The sequence below is a fragment of the Tachyglossus aculeatus genome, chromosome 1 (genome assembly GCF_015852505.1).
Source record: "Tachyglossus aculeatus isolate mTacAcu1 chromosome 1, mTacAcu1.pri, whole genome shotgun sequence".
NCBI classification, from domain to species: domain Eukaryota; kingdom Metazoa; phylum Chordata; class Mammalia; order Monotremata; family Tachyglossidae; genus Tachyglossus; species Tachyglossus aculeatus.
Genome location: NC_052066.1, coordinates 22725797 through 22743232, shown reverse-complemented (window position 1 = coordinate 22743232; position 17436 = coordinate 22725797). Strand labels below are relative to the sequence as shown.

Genomic DNA, 17436 nt, shown 5'->3' with positions numbered 1-17436 from the left:
CAAAACACTGTTCTAAGCACTGGGGAGGTTACAAGGTGATCAGGTTGTCCCACGGGGGGCTCAGAGTTTTAATCCCCATTTTGCAGATGAGTTAACTGAGGCCCAGAGAAGTTAAGTGACTTGCCCAAAGTCACACAGCTGATAATTGGCAGATCCGGGATTTGAACCCATGACCTCTGACTCCAAAGCCCGGGCTCTTTCCACTGAGCCATGCTGCTGTTGGGTAGGGACCGTCTCTTTTTGTTGCCAACTTGTACTTCCCAAGTGCTTAGTACAGTGCTCTGCACACAGTAAGCGCTCGATAAATGCGATTGAATGAATGAATGAATTAGGTCATGCTGTGTCTCAATTCTTCCTGCCAATTTCTTCCAAACCACTCCTCTTTCTGTGCTTCTTTCCATATCTGCCCCCTCCTCAGGCCTCATCTCTCCTAAGAATAATAATAATAATAATAATGGCATTTATTAAGCACTGTTCTAAACACTGGGGAGGTTACAAGACTCACCGGAGGTTTCCAGACTCACCAGAAAAGGAGGAGGTGTCGGTTTCCTTCTCGCCCCCCAATGTCGCTTTCGCACTATCCCTCCTCCCCCTTCCCTTTCCTTCCCTTCCTTTGAAGCCCACATTATTCGCCTCTACCACCCCCTCCAGATTCTTGTAGCCGTCATCTACCGCCCTCCGGGCCCCACTTCCAACTTCTTTAATGACTTTGACCCCTTCCTCACATTCCTTCTCTCCTTCTCCATGCCCACTCTGATCCTCGGAGACTTCAATATCCACATGGATATCCCTAACGACTCCTCTGCCGCCCGCCTTCTATCTCTCCTTGACGCTGCCAACCTCTTCCTCCACCCCACCTCACCCACTCACCAACTTGGTCATACCCTCGACCTCATCATCTCCTACCGCTGCACTGTGTCCACCCTCACCAACTCTGTGATCCCTCTCTCTGATCATAATCTTCTCACCTGCCTCCTCACTCACACTCCTTTCCCCTGTCAATCCGTATTACTCCCTCACAGAGATCTCCGCTCTCTGGACCCCACCCATCTTTCGGAGCGCCTCACACCCCACCTCGCCGCCCTCTCCTCTCTACCCAGTCTTGATGATCAGATTACTGCTCTCAACTCTACCCTTTCTACTCAGCTAGACTCGCTCGCTCCCCTTTCCCTTCGCCGCTCTCGCACCACTAACCCACAGCCCTGGATCACTGCCACTGTCCGCCTCCTTCGCTCTTATGCTCGAGCTGCTGAACGCTGCTGGCGAAAGTCTAAACACCATGCCAACCTCGTTCACTTCAAGTTTATCCTTTCCTGCCTTAACTCAGCCCTCTCTTCTGCCAGACAAAACTATTTCTCCTCCCTTATTGACACCCATGCCCATCACCCCCGCCAGCTCTTCCGTACATTCAACTCCCTTCTCAGGCCCCCGGTTCCTCCCCCTCCTCCTTCCCTCACCCCCAACGATCTGGCCTCCTACTTCATTAACAAAATTAAATCCATCAGGTCCGACCTCCCCAAAGTCTCTTCCCCCCTTTCTCCAACCCCCCGGCTCTCAACACTCTCTGCTACTCTCCCATCCTTCCCAGCGGTATCCTCAGAGGAACTCTCCTCCCTCCTCTCAAGTGCTACTCCGGCCACCTGTGCTTCTGACCCCATTCCCTCTCATCTTGTGAAATCTCTCGCTCCATCCCTTCTCCCCTCCTTAACTTCCATCTTCAACCGCTCACTCTCCACTGGTTCCTTCCCCTCTGCCTTCAAACATGCCCATGTCTCTCCCATCCTAAAAAAAACCCTCTCTTGACCCCACCTCACCTTCTAGTTATCGTCCCATATCCCTCCTACCATTCCTTTCCAAACTCCTTGAACGAGTTGTCTACACGCGCTGCCTAGAATTCCTCAACAACAACTCTCTCCTCGACCCCCTCCAGTCTGGCTTCCGTCCCCTTCATTCCACGGAAACTGCGCTCTCAAAGGTCACCAATGACCTCCTGCTTGCCAAATCCAACGGCTCATACTCTGTCCTAATCCTCCTCGACCTCTCAGCTGCCTTTGACACTGTGGACCACCCCCTTCTCCTCAACACGTTATCTGACCTTGGCTTCACTGACTCCGTCCTCTCCTGGTTCTCCTCTTATCTCTCCGGTCGTTCTTTCTCAGTCTCTTTTGCAGGCTCCTCCTCCCCCTCCCATCCTCTTACTGTGGGGGTTCCCCAAGGTTCAGTGCTTGGTCCCCTTCTGTTCTCAATCTACACTCACTCCCTTGGTGACCTCATTCGCTCCCACGGCTTCAACTATCATCTCTACGCTGATGACACCCAGATCTCCATCTCTGCCCCTGCTCTCTCCCCCCTCCCTCCAGGCTCGCATCTCCTCCTGCCTTCAGGACATCTCCATCTGGATGTCCGCCCGCCACCTAAAGCTCAACATGTCGAAGACTGAGCTCCTTGTCTTCCCTCCCAAACCTTGTCCTCTCCCTAACTTTCCCATCTCTGTTGACGGCACTACCATCCTTCCCGTCTCACAAGCCCGCAACCTTGGTGTCATCCTCGACTCCGCTCTCTCATTCACCCCTCACATCCAAGCCGTCACCAAAACCTGCCGGTCTCAGCTCCGCAACATTGCCAAGATCCGCCCTTTCCTCTCCATCCAAACCGCTACCCTGCTAATTCAAGCTCTCATCCTATCCCGTCTGGACTACTGCACTAGCCTTCTCTCTGATCTCCCATCCTCGTGTCTCTCTCCACTTCAATCCATACTTCATGCTGCGGCCCGGATTATCTTTGTCCAGAAACGCTCTGGACATATTACTCCCCTCCTCAAAAACCTCCAATGGCTACTGATCAATCTGCGCATCAAGCAGAAACTCCTCACCCTGGGCTTCAAGGCTCTCCATCACCTCGCCCCCTCCTACCTCACCTCCCTTCTCTCCTTCTACTGCCCAGCCCGCACCCTCCGCTCCTCCACCACTAATCTCCTCACTGTACCTCGCTCTCGCCTGTCCCGCCATCGACCCCCGGCCCACGTCATCCCCCGGGCCTGGAATGCCCTCCCTCTGCCCCTCCGCCAAGCTAGCTCTCTTCCTCCCTTCAAGGCCCTGCTGAGAGCTCACCTCCTCCAGGAGGCCTTCCCAGACTGAGCCCCTTCTTTCCTCTCCCCTCGTCCCCCTCTCCATCCCCCCGTCTTACCTCCTTCCCTTCCCCACAGCACCTGTATATATGTATATATGGTTGTACATATTTATTACTCTATTTATTTATTTATTTATTTATTTTACTTGTACATTTCTATCCTACTTATTTTATTTTGTTGGTATGTTTGGTTCTGTTCTCTGTCTCCCCCTTTTAGACTGTGAGCCCACTGTTGGGTAGGGACTGTCTCTATGTGATGCCAATTTGTACTTCCCAAGCGCTTAGTACAGTGCTCTGCACATAGTAAGCGCTCAATAAATACGATTGATTGATTGATTGATTGAAGGTGATCAGATTGTCAATCAATCAATCAATCAATCGTATTTATTGAGGACTTACTATGTGCAGAGCACTGTACTAAGCGCTTGGGAAGTACAAATTGGCAACACATAGAGACAGTCCCTACCCAACAGTGGGCTCACAGTCTAAAAGGGGGAGACAGAGAACAGAACCAAACATACCAACAAAATAAAATAAATAGGATAGAAATGTACAAGTAAGATAAATAAATAAATAAATAAATAAATAAATAAATAGAGTAATAAATATGTACAACCATATATACATATATACAGGTGCTGTGGGGAAGGGAAGGAGGTAAGATGGGGGGATGGAGAGGGGGACGAGGGGGAGAGGAAGGAAGGGGCTCAGTCTGGGAAGGCCTCCTGGAGGAGGGGAGCTCTCAGCAGGGCCTTGAAGGGAGGAAGAGAGCTAGCTTGGCGGAGGGGCAGAGGGAGGGCATTCCAGGCCCGGGGAAGGACGTGGGCCGGGGGTCGACGGCGGGACGGGCGAGAACGAGGTACAGTGAGGAGATTAGCGGTGGAGGAGCGGAGGGTGCGGGCTGGGCTGGACAAGGAGAGAAGGGAGGTGAGGTAGGAGGGGGCGAGGTGATGGACAGCCTGGAAGCCCAGGGTGAGGAGTTTCTGCCTGATGCGCAGATTGATTGGTAGCCACTGGAGATTTTTGAGGAGATTGTCCCATGGGGGGGCTCACAGTCTTAATCCCCATTTTACAGATGAGGAAACTGAGGCCCAGAGAAGTTAAGTGACTTGCCCCCTTTTAGACTGTGAGCCCACTGTTGGGTAGACACTGTCTCTATATGTTGCCAACTTGTACTTCCCAAGTGCTTAGTACAGTGCTCTGCACACAGTAAGCACTCAAAAGATATGATTGATTGATTGATTGCCCAAAGTCACACAGCTAAGTGGCAGAGCCGGGATTTGAACCCATGACCTTTGACTCCAAAGCCTATGCTCTTTCCACTGAGCCATGCTGCTTCTCTAAGCCAGAGCCCTAAAACTCTCACCCCAAACCCCCAGATTCCTTCCCCCTCGAACCCCAAACCCGCCCCCAGTTCTAACCAGTGGCACTCACTCATTCCACTCGTCCGGTCTCTTCTCTGCTGGGAACTGAGATATGTCAGCTGAGAAGGGTCAGCTTCTTTTCAGACCTTATCCTCCTCCTGCCCAAACTGTTGAAATGTTGCAACTACAATGGACACTTCCCGTTACTACCCTGACTGAAGAACAGAGGGGCCAAGAACCGGACACAACTTTCAAATAGCGCGTCCATTTATCTACTGGGTGTAAAAAAAAAATTGTGCCATTAATATCAATTTAGCTGGATGCAGAAAGATGGAAAATATTCACTGGACTGAACTAGCCACAGTCAAAAAAAGCACATTGGGTATTTTGTTTTCACCTAAAGCATTCATTCATTCATTCGATCCTATTTATTGAGCACTTTTTATGTGCAAAGCACCAAACATTCATCCTAAAGGCTGCCCCCCAAGAAGGCCGATTTTGAAGAAATCAATCAATCAATTTTCTAGACTGTGAGCCCGTTGTTGGGTAGGGACCATTTCTATATGTACTTTCCAAGCGCTTAGTACAGTGCTCTGCACACAGTTAGTGCTCTATAAATATGATTGAGTGAATGAATCAATCAATCAATGGCATTTATTGAGGGCTTACTATGTGCAGAGCACCGTACTAAGCGCTTGGGAGAGTACAACACAGCAGAATTAGCCAACATGCTCCCTGCCCATTATAAATTTGCAGGCTAGAGGAGGAGCTTGCAGTTGGGAGAAGCAACGTGGCTCAGTGGAAAGAGCACAGACTTGGGAGTCAGAGGTCATGGGTTCAAATCCCTGCTCCACCGTCAGCTGTGTGACCTTGGGCAAGTCACTTAGCTTCTCTGAGTCTCAGTTCCCTCATCTGTAAAAGGGGGATTAAGACTGTAAGCCCCACGTGGGACAACCTGATCACCTTCTATCCTCCCCAGTGCTTAGAACAGTGCTTTGCACATAGTAAGCGCTTAACAAATGCCATCATTAGTATTATTATTAGAAGTAATTAGCTGCCTGGGCACCTTGGGATGTGGGCAGAGAGGGTTAGAAAGACCCATTCGCTCCTCCTAATCAACCTGGGGAAAAATGACAACAAACCCCAAGGTGGCCCAGATCATCATCATCGTCATAACAACAAGTAAAACAGTCATGATGTGCATTTTGCTTTAATTCTATTTGCTCTGAGGACTTGACACCTGTCCACAAGTTTTGCCTTGTTGTCTGTCTCCCCCTTTTAGACTGTGAGCCCGTTGTTGGGTAGGAACCATCTCTATATGTTACCAACTTGTACTTCCCAAGCGCTTAGTCCAGTGCTCTGCACACAGTAAGCACTCAATCAATCAATCAATCGTATTTATTGAGCACTTATTGTGTGCAGAGCACTGTACTAAGTGCTTGGGAAGTACAAGTTGGCAACATCATCATCATCATCATCATCATCAATCGTATTTATTGAGCGCTTACTGTGTGCAGAGCACTGTACTAAGCACTTGGGAAGTACAAGTTGGCAACATATAGAGACAGTCCCTACCCAACAGTGGGCTCACAGTCTAAAAGGGGGAGACAGAGAACAAAACCAAACATACTAACAAAATAAAATAAATAGAATAGATATGTACAAGTAAAATAAATAAATAAATAGAGTAATAAATACATACAAACATATATACATATATACAGGTGCTGTGGGGAAGGGAAGGAGGTAAGACGGGGGGATGGAGAGGGGGACGAGGGGGAGAGGAAGGAAGGGGCTCAGTCTGGGAAGGCCTCCTGGAGGAGGTGAGCTCTCAGCAGGGCCTTGAAGGGAGGAAGAGAGCTAGCTTGGCGGATGGGCAGAGGGAGGGCATTCCAGGCCCGGGGGAGGACGTGGGCCGGGGGTCGACGGCGGGACAGGCAAGAACGAGGCCTAACGGTGAGGAGATTAGCGGCAGAGGAGTGGAGGGTGCAGGCTGGGCTGGAGAAGGAGAGAATGGAGGTGAGGTAGGAGGGGGCGAGGGGATGGACAGCCTTGAAGCCAAGGGTGAGGAGTTTCTGCTCAATAAATACTACTGAATGAATGAATGAACGAAAGTAAATTCACAGATCCCCATCTGGTCTTTGTATGGGTACAACAGGACTATCTGGGGAGAAAGAGGGGCCTCAGAAGCACTAAAGAATCCCAAGACTAAATCATTACAGGATAGAAGCCAAGGCTGTCCAGTGAAATGAGAGGAGGTAGGCCCCGGGCTCTGGTGAGGTCACAACACTCCCCAGCTGCTAATACTTAATCCACCAGAACCAATGGGAAAACTCTGTTCGGCCCGCAGGAATCTAAAGAAAGTGAACATTAACAAATTTTTCCTCTTCCCTTCCCCCTCTCCCGTACCACGCGGTCCCCTGCAGCTGAATTCCTGAAATAGTTATCCACATTCTCTACTGGAAATCTGGGATCTTGCACCGTTTGAAATGAATTATTACCGTACTTACCCCCTCTCCGTGCAAGTAAATGGAAGATTCATGAAAGAGATTCTTTCAAAAGGAGGGGCACATGGGGAGAAGGGTTCCCTAGTCAAGGCGGCCCAGTTTTCATTTTCTAATTCTCCCATCGTCGGACCGAGCCCTCGCGTTTGGCAAAATTCTCCTACCTCCAACGTTTGCCGTGGAAGAGGAGTCGGTAAGATTATGATTTTTCTCTCCCCTCCTTCAACACCCAAATCGCCAAGTGGTTTGAGTACAGAGCTCAAAATGGTGTAAAAGTAGGATCCTCTTTCGTGACCCTGCTCCTAACGGAAAGAGCGGAGGCTTCGAGCTTCTGCCAAAAGGAGGAGGCATGACTGAGTTGAAACTCTACACTCCCCCCAAGCCTCTCTCCACCCCCTCTTCCCTCTCCCCTCTCCTGGTCTGTGAATTCAGAGCCACCCTGGAGAAACAGGCCGCTCTCTCGGCCGTCCGCGGAGAATCCAGAGTCGGTTGCTTCCAGCTTCAGGGTGTTTCGCTGCTTATATCCGTAGGAATCTCAGTCCGGAAGAAGGCTATCCCTACCTGAAGTTGTCCAGAGAGAGAGGGCTCTCCTCCTTCTCCGGCCTGGAAAAGCTCCGCGGCAACAACTCGTCCCTGAGGCCAAGCTGTTGCTAAGGCAACACCTCCCAGGAAAGCCAGCAGACTTCGGAATTCACTGGGTCCAAGTTGGTCTCTAGCCGGTAGTGACCGGTGGTAATAATAATTAAAATAATAATAATAATAATGGCATTTATTAAGCGCTTACTATGTGCAAAGCACTGTTCTAAGCGCTGGAGAGCTTACAAGGTGATCAGGTCATCCCACGGGGGGGCTCACAGTCTTAATCCCCATTTTTCAGATGAGGTAACTGAGGCCCAGAGAAGTTAAGTGACTTGCCCAAAGTCACCCAGCTGACAAGTGGCGGAGCAGGATTTGAACCCATGACCTCGGACTCCAAGCCCGTGTTCCTTCCACTGAGCCATTAAGCACTTACTGTGTGCAAGCGCTGTTCTAAGTACTGGGGTAGATACAAGAAGCAGCGTGGCTTAATGAAAAGAGCACAGGCTTGGGTGTCAGAGGTCGTGGGTTCTAATCCCGACTCCGCCGCTTGTCAGCTGTGTGACCTCGGGCAAGTCACTTCACTTCTCTGTGCCTCAGTTACTTCATCTGTAAAATGGGGATGAAGACTGTGAGCCCCATGTGGGACAACCTGATTAGCTTGTATCTGCCCCAGTGTTTAGAACAGTGCTTGGCACATAGTAAGAGCTTAACAAATACCAACATTATTATTATTGTTATTATTATTAGATTGGACACAATCCCTGTCCCGCAAGGGGCTCATAGCCTTAATTCTCCCGGGCTTGGGAATCAGAGGTCATGGGTTCTAATCCCTGCTCCGCCACTTGTCAGCTGTGTGACTTTGGGCAAATTACTTCACTGCTCTGCGCCTCAGTTACCTCACCTGTAAAATGGGGATTAAGACTGTCAGCCCCAGGTGGGACAACCTGATTTCCTTGTATCCCCCCAGAGCTTAGAACAGTGCTTGGCACATAGTAAGTGCTTAACAAATACCATCATTATTTTACAGATGAGGGAACTGAGTCCCAGAGAAGTGACTTGCCCAGGGTCACACAGCAGACGTGTGGCAGAGCTGGGATTAGAACCCATGACCCTCTGGTTCCCAGGCCCAGGCTCTATCCACTGAGCCACGCTGCTTCTCCTAGGAAATGTGGCGATACGAATCAAGCAAAAACTCCTCACCCTGGGCTTCAAGGCTGTCCATCCCCTCACCCCCTCCTACCTCCCCTCCCTTCTCTCCTTCTCCAGCCCTGCCCGCAACCTCCGCTCCTCCGCCGCTAATCTTCTCACCGTACCTCATTCTCGCCTGTCCCGCCATTGACCCCCGGCCCATGTCATCCCCCGGGCCTGGAATGCCCTCCTTCCCTCTGCCCATCCGCCAAGCTAGTTCTCTTCCTCCCTTCAAGGCCCAACTGAGAGCTCACCTCCTCCAGGAGGCCTTCCCAGACTGAGCCCCTTCCTTCCTCTCCCCCTCGTCCCCCTCTCCATTCCCCCCATCTTATCTCTTTCCCTTCCCCACAGCACCTGTATATATGTATATATGTTTGTACATATTTATTACTCTATTTATTTATTTATTTATTTTACTTGTACATCTATTCTATTTATTTTATTTTGTTAGTATGTTTGGCTTTGTTCTCTGTCTCCCCCTTTTAGACTGTGAGCCCACTGTTGGGTAGGGACAGTCTCTATATGTTGCCAATTTGTACTTCCCAAGCTCTTAGTACAGTGCTCTGCACATAGTAAGCACTCAATAAATATGATTGATGATGATGATGAGGACGGGCCTCATTCTCGCCTGTCCCGCCGTCGACCCTCGGCCCACATCCTTCCCCTGGCCAGGAAGGCCCTCCCTCCACACACCCGCCAAGCTAGCACTCTTCCTCCCTTCAAAGCCCTACTGAAAGCTCACCTCCTCCAGGAGGCCTTCCCACACTGAGCCCCCCTTTTTCCTCTCCTCCTCCCCATCCCATCCTCCCTACCTCCTTCTGCCCCCCCACAGCACTTGTATATATATTTGTACAGATTGATTACTCCATTTATTTTACTTGTACATATTTACTATCCTATTTATTTTGTTAATGGATGTGCATCTAGCTATAATTCTATTTGTTCTGACAATTTTGACACCGTCTACATGTTTTGTTTTGTTGTCTGTCTCCCCCTTCTAGACTGTGAGCCCGTCGTTGGGTAGGGACCGTCTCTATGTTGCCAACCTGTACTTCCCAAGCGCTTAATCCAGTGCTCTGCACACAGTAAGCGCTCAATAAATACTATTGAATGAATAAATGATTGGGCTTCCTGCACCCAGATGGACAGGGAGTTAACTCCCACCCACCCCTGCCCTCCTTTGGCTAAAATCAATCGATCGATCAAATTTATTGAGCACTTGCTGTGTGCAGAGTACTGGACTAAGCTCTTGCGAGAACAATACAGAGTCAGCAAACCCGTTTCCCGCCCATGACAAATTTACGGTCTAGAGGACGGGCACGAAGAAGGAAGTAGCATTGCCTAGTGGAAAGAGCACGGGCCTAGGAGTCAGATGACCTGGGTTCTAATCCTGGCTCCACCCCCTGTGGGCTGTGTGACCTTGGGCAAGTCACTTCACTTCTCTGCGCTTCATTTTCCTCATCTAGAAAATGGGGGCTAGCTCCTACTCCCTCTTACTTAGGCTGTGAGCCCTAAATGGGGCAGGGACTACTTCTGACCTGATTAACTTGTATCTACCCCAGCGCTTAGAACAGTGTTTGACACACAGTAAGCACTAAACAAATACCATTAAAAAAAAAAAGACAGGGGAGAGAGGCCAAGATTCCTGAATGACTGTGGGACCGATAATCACTGATAGTCAATCAATCAGTCCTGATAATCAATCAGTCAGTACCCCTCACACAATGTGAAGCTACAGTGAGCCTGGGAGGGGCTAGAGAGGACCAGAGAAGCCACCACCTCAGTGGACTTGCTGCCCCGGGAACTCAGGGAAAGCCGTAAAACGATGGTAGCAGCAGTGTCCGTGAGCCCCATGGATAATAGAGAATGTGGGACCTGCTAAAGACTTATGAGATTTCGTTTTGAGCCCCAAAATAACTGATTATGTCATTTTTTGGAGTCTCGAGAGCCTGATTTTAGAAGTCTTCCACCATTCTGATGCTGCTTTTCGACCAATGAAATTATTCCATCCATGTCTGTAAAAACATAAAGTGAACATTAATAAATCTTTCCTCTGTCCACTTCCCTTCCTCTCCTCTACCAAGTATCCTATTTCCCCCTTAAAATGAACACTCCAAAGAGACACATTAGTGTTAAATCTGAATAAACATTTAAAATCTACCACCGTTTCCCAAGTTGTCCCCCCAACTGGGTATTCTCTCCAGAGCTTACTATAGTTCTCTGAGCACAGTAAGCATTTAATAAATACTATTATTACTACTACTATAATTCTGTTCCCCCTCTCAGGGTCACACCTGGAGAGTTTCCAGTCCTCTACCAGTCTCGGCTACGGGAGGGAGAGCCAAGCAGAGGCATTCCCATTCCATTCCTAGCTTGGCCAGTGGCTAGCGAGTGGAAGGCCATCGGCTACAAGTCAAAACTCACCTGTCTTGGGCAGCCTAAAGCATGGGACAGATTCAAGGGTGGAGCCTCAAGTTTACTGCGTGGAAGGAGGCAATGGTAAACACTTAGGGATTTTTAACAAGAAAACTCTGTGGATACACTACCAGAACGACTGCAGGTGGAGAGCGGGACGTTCTGGGAGGGAGGTGTCTGTGTTGTAGCTATGGGTCGGAAACGACTCGACGGCATAGGACAAGACGATAATTCAGTTCATCATAGTACGTGTGAAGGAGTGTGGCCTAATGGATAGAGCACGGGACTGGGAGTCGGAAGGACGTGGGTTCTAATCCCAGCTCCACCACCTGGGTGACCCTGGACAAGTCCCTTAACTTCTCTGGACCTCAGTAACCTCATCTGTAAAATGAGGATTAAGACTGTGAGCCCTGTGTGGGACAGGGACTGTGTCCAGCTGATTAACTTGTGTCTAACTCAGTGTTAAGTTCATTGCCTGGGACATAGTAAGCGTTGTGGACAGTGAACATGTCCACCAGTTCTTTTATATTGTACTCTCCCAAGTGTTTAATACAGTGCTCTGCACCAAATAAGCACTCCTTCTACATCCACTCCCCTGGACAACTCATCTTTTTATAATGGCATTTATTAAGTGCTTACTATGGGCAAAGCACTGTTCTAAGCGCTGGAGAGGTTACAAGATGATCAGGTTGTTCCAAGGGGGGCTCACAGTTTTAATTCCCATTTTACAGATGAGGGAACTGAGGCCCAGAGAAGTGAAGTGACTTGCCCAAAGTCACCCAGCTGACAAGTGGCGGAGCTGGGATTTGAACCCACGGCCTCTGACTCCAAAACCCCGGGCTCTTTCCACTGAGCCACGCTGCTTCCCCATTTGCTCATTTCCCCATTTCCTCATTTGCTCCCGTGGCTTCGACTACCACCGCAAAGCAGATGATTTATTTATTTATTTTACTTGTACATATCTATCCTATTTATTTTATTTTGTTAGTATGTTTGGTTTTGTTCTCTGTCTCCCCCTTTTAGACTGTGAGCCCACTGTTGGGTAGGGACTGTCTCTATATGTTGCCAATTTGTACTTCCCAAGCGCTTAGTACAGTGCTCTGCACATAGTAAGCGCTCAATAAATACGATTGATGATGATGATGATGATTTCCAGAGCTACATCTCCAGCCCTATCTCCCTCCCTTTCTGCAGCCTCACATTTCCTGCTGCCTTCAAGACATCTCTACTTGGATGTCCTCCCGTCACCTCAAACTTAACATGTCCAAATCAGAACTCCTTGTCTTCCCACCCAAACCCTTTCCACCCCTTAATTTCCATGTAGCCATAGCTAGCACCACGATCCTTCCTGTCTTGAAAGGCCATAACTTTGGTGTTATCTCGGATGCGTCTCTCTCATTCAACCCACATATTCAATCAGTAAATCTCATCTGCTCAACTTCACAACATAGCTAAAATCCGCCCATTCTCTCCACCTAAATTGCTAGCACTTTAATCCCAGCATTTATCCTAACCCTCCTTGATTTCTGTGTTAGCCTCCTTGCTGACCTCCCTACCCCCGTCTCTCTCCATTCCTGTCCATACTTCACTCTGCTGCCCCAATCTTTTCATCATCATCATCAATCGTATTTATTGAGCGCTTACTATGTGCAGAGCACTGTACTAAGCGCTTGGGAAGTACAAATTGGCAACATATAGAGACAGTCCCTACCCAACAGTGGGCTCACAGTCTAAAAGGGGGAGACAGAGAACAAAACCAAACATACTAACAGAATAAAATAAATAGAATAGATATGTACAAATAAAATAAATAAATAAATAGAGTAATAAATAAATAAAAAGAGTAATAAATAAATAGAGTAATAAATAAATAGAGTAATACTTATTTTGTAGCAATCTTTTGCTACAAAATAGTTCAGTCCATGTCTCCCCACTCCTCAAGAACCCTCAGTGGTTGCCCAGCCACCTCCAAATGAAACAGAAGCTCCTTGCCTTTAGCTTAGAGAAGCAGCGCGTCTCAGTGGAAAGAGCCTGGGCTTGGGAGTCAGAGGTCATGGGTTCTAATCCCGACTCTGCCACTTTGCTGTGTGACTTTGGGCAAGTCATTTAACTTCTCTGAGCCTCAGTTACCTCATCTGGAAAATGGGGACTAAGACTGTGAGCTTCACGTGGGACAACCTGATCACCTTGTATTACCCCCCAGCACTTAGAACAGTGCTTCGCACATAGTGTTTAACAAATATCATCATTATTATTATTATTTAAAGCACTCAATCACTGGGCCCCTCGCACCTTACCTTCCTGTTTTTCCACTTCAACCCAAGCCGTTCACTTCGCTCCTGTAATGGTCACCTGTTCACTGTGATCTCATCTATCTCTTCTGATCTCTCACCCACATCCTGGCCTGGATGGCCTTCCCTCTTCCTATCTGACAGGCAATGACTCTTCCCACCTTCAAAACCTTTTCTCCCACTCATTTCCTTTTCCCCCACTCCTTTCCAAATCACCCTGATTTGCTCCATTTATTCACCCGCTCACCCCCTCCCAGTCCCACAGCACTTAATGTCCTTATCGGTAATTTATTTATAATAATGTCTGTCCCCCTCTTTAGACTCTAAGCTCGTGGAGGGCAGAAAATGTGCCTGTTATATTGTACTCTCTTAAGCGCTTAATACAGTGCTCCACACACAGTAAATGTTCACTAAATATGATTGCTTCTAGACTGTGAGCCCGTTGTTGGGTAGGGACCGTCTCTATATGTTGCCAACTTGTATTTCCCAAGTGCTTGGTACAGTGCTCTGCACCCAGTAAGTACTCAATAAATACGATTGAATGAATTGCTCGATTGACTGATTGATTGATTAATAGATACGACAGATTAACAAACCCATAAAAAAGGTAGACTTGGCTGTTTCCTGTCGATTGTAACACAAAGCTGCCCTCTTCTGGGCCTGGAGCCCGGAAACACAAAATTCGCCTTTTCCTCCAGGATTCTTTGTCTAACATCCTCCTTTTTCAAATCCAGAGTTCCTCATTTATTGGCTCATCCCCAATCCCATGTCCTGGACTTTTCAAATCATCTGCATAGAACAACATCCCAAGGTCACTCTTCTCCCCCTCCCCCCCCCCCACTTCAAAGCCTTATTTGTTGAAGACACATCATCATCATCATCAATCGTATTTATTGAGCGCTTACTATGTGCAGAGCACTGTACTAAGCGCTTGGGAAGTACAAATTGGCAACATATAGAGACAGTCCCTACCCAACAGTGGGCTCACAGTCTAAAAGGGGGAGACAGAGAACAAAACCAAACATATGAACAAAATAAAATAGAATAGATATGTACAAATAAATTAAATAGAGTAAAAAAAAAAAAATCTCCTCCAAGAGGCCTTCCTGCCTAAGCCTCTTTTCCTTTCCTTCCACTCCCCTCTGTGTCTCCTTATTCATCTCCCCTCCCAGCCCCACAAGACTTATAATAATAATAATAATGATAATGGCATTTATTAAGTGCTTACTGTGTGCAAAGCACTGTTCTAAGCGTCGGGGAGGTTACAAGGTCATCAGGTTGTCCCACGTGGGGCACACAGTCTTAATCCCCATTTTCCAGATGAAGGAACCTTTGGAGTCAAAGGTCATGGGTTCGAATCCCGGCTCCGCCACATGTCTGCTGTGTGACCTTGGGCAAGCCACTTAACTTCTCTGAGCCACAGTTCCCTCATCTGTAAAATGGGGATTAAGACTGTGAGCCCCACGTGGGACAACCTGATCACCTTGTATCCCCCCAGTGCTTAGAACAGTGCTTGGCACATAGTAAGCACTTAACAAATGCCATTATTATTATTATTATTATTATTATTATTATTATTATCATTATGGGTTCAAATCCTGGCTCCGCCAATTGTCAGCTGGGTGACTTTGGGCAAGTCGCTTCACTTCTCTGGGCCTGTGTGGGGATTAAGACTGTGAGCCCCATATGGGACAACCTGATCATCCTGTATCCTCCCCAGTGCTTAGAACAGTGCTTGGCACATAGTAAGTGTTTGATAAATGTCATTATTATCAGCACTTAGAACAGTGTTTTGCACATAGTAAGTGCTTAATAAATGCCATTATTATTATTACAAGTTGGCAACATCAAGACTTTGAGCAAATCACTTAACTTCTCTGTGCCTCAGTTCCCTCATCTGTAAAATGGGGATGAAGATTGTGAGCCCTCTGTGGGACAATGTGATCACTCTGTAGCCTCTCCAGCGTAAGAACAGTGCTTTGCACATAGTAAGCGCTTAATAAATGTCATTATTATCAGCGCTTAGAACAGTGCTTTGCACATAGTAAGCACGTAATAAATGCTATTATTATTATTACAAATTGGCAGTGTTTTGCACATAGTAAGCGCTTAATAAACGTCATTATTATCAGTGCTTAGAACAGTGCTTTGCACATAGTAAGCACGTAATAAATGCCATTATTATTATTACAAATTGGCAACATATAGCCAACAACGGGCTCACAGTCTAGAAGTCTCAGAAGCACTGGGTAGCAGGGATATAATCCCACATCCCACAGCTCCCCATTCCCTTCCTGCCACCTTTCCTGTGGTGTTTCTCCAAGCAGCATGGCGTAGTGGCTAGAGCCCGGGCCTAGAAGCCAGAAGGTCATGGGTTCTAATCCCGGCTCCACCACTTGTCTGCCGTGTGACCTTGGGCCAGTCACTTTACTCCTCTGGGCCTCAGTTACCTCATCTGTCAAATGGGGATTAAGACTGTGAGCCTCACGTGGGATAGGGACTGTGTCCAACCCAGTTGGCTTGGATCCACCCCAGCACTTAGTACAGTGCCTGGCACATAGTAAGCGCTTAACAAATCCCGCTGTTATTATTATTATTATTCCTTCTAAGGCAAGGTCGGGAACCTCTGGTTTATAATCCACTTCTGGGGCCTCTTGGAATCCAACGTGGCTTCTGTACTTCTCCCTCTAGACTGCAAACTCCTTGCAGGCAGGGAATGTAACACTCCCAAGCGCTTAATACAGTGCTCTGCACACAGTAAGTACCCAATAGATACTAATGATGGTATTTGTTAAGCACTTACTATGTACAAAGCACTGTTCTAAGCTCTGGAAACTGTCCTAAGCTCTGGGGAGGTTACAAGGTAATCAGGTTGTCCCATGGGGGACTCACAGTCTTAATCCCCATTTTTCAGATGAGGTAACTGAGGCCCAGAGAAATTCATTCATTCATTCATTCAATCATATGTATTGAGCACTTACTGTGTGCAGAGCACTGTACTAAGCGCTTGTGAAGTACAAGTTGAAGTACAGCTTGGGAAGTACAAGAAGTGAGGTGACTTGCCCAAAGTCACACAGCTGACAATTGGCGGAGCTGGGATTTGAACCCATGACCTCGGACTCCAAAGCCCGGGCTCTTTCCACTGAGCCACGCTGCTTTTTGACTGATTGATTTTGAGGATAAGGGGTGTGTTCCCGTCCCCCTCGAGCCCCACAGAGGAAGCACTGGGAGGGCATGAGCATACTTCATGCTGCTGCCCGGATTATCTTTGTCCAGAAACGCTCTGGGCATATCACTCCCCTCCTCAGAAATCTCCAGTGGCTACCAATCAATCTGCGCATCAGGCAGAAACTCCTCACCCTGGGCTTCCAGGCTGTCCATCACCTTGCCCCCTCCTACCTCACCTCCCTTCTCTCCTCGTCCAGCGCAGCCTGCACCCTCCGCTCCTCCGCCTCTAATCTCCTCACCATTAGGCCTCGTTCTCGCCTGTCCCGCCATCGACCCCCGGCCCACGTCCTCCCCGGGGCCTGGAATGGCCTCCCTCTGCCCATCCGCCAAGCTAGCTCTCTTCCTCCCTTCAAGGCCCTATTGAGAGCTCACCTCCTCTAGGAGGCCTTCCCAGACTGAGCCCCTTCCTTCCTCTCCCCCTCCTCCCCCTCTCCATCCCCCTCTTCTTACTTCCTTCCCTTCCCCACAGCACCTGTATATATGTATATATGGTTGTACATATTTATTACTCTATTTATTTATTTATTTATTTATTTTACTTGTACATTTCTATCCTACTTATTTTATTTTGTTGGTATGTTTGGTTCTGTTCTCTGTCTCCCCCCTTTTAGACTGTGAGCCCACTGTTGGGTAGGGACTGTCTCTATGTGATGCCAATTTGTACTTCCCAAGCGCTTAGTACAGTGCTCTGCACATAGTAAGCGCTCAATAAATACGACTGATTGATTGATTGATTGA

General features: G+C 48.1%; 1 non-coding gene across 1 annotated transcript; it reads left to right on the top strand.

Moving 5' to 3' along the window:
- Positions 1–11040: 11040 nt before the first annotated feature.
- On the top strand, positions 11041–11178 carry LOC119937872. Its single transcript, XR_005454247.1, has one exon. It is a non-coding gene; the product is annotated as a small nucleolar RNA SNORA7 (small nucleolar RNA).
- Positions 11179–17436: the final 6258 nt, after the last annotated feature.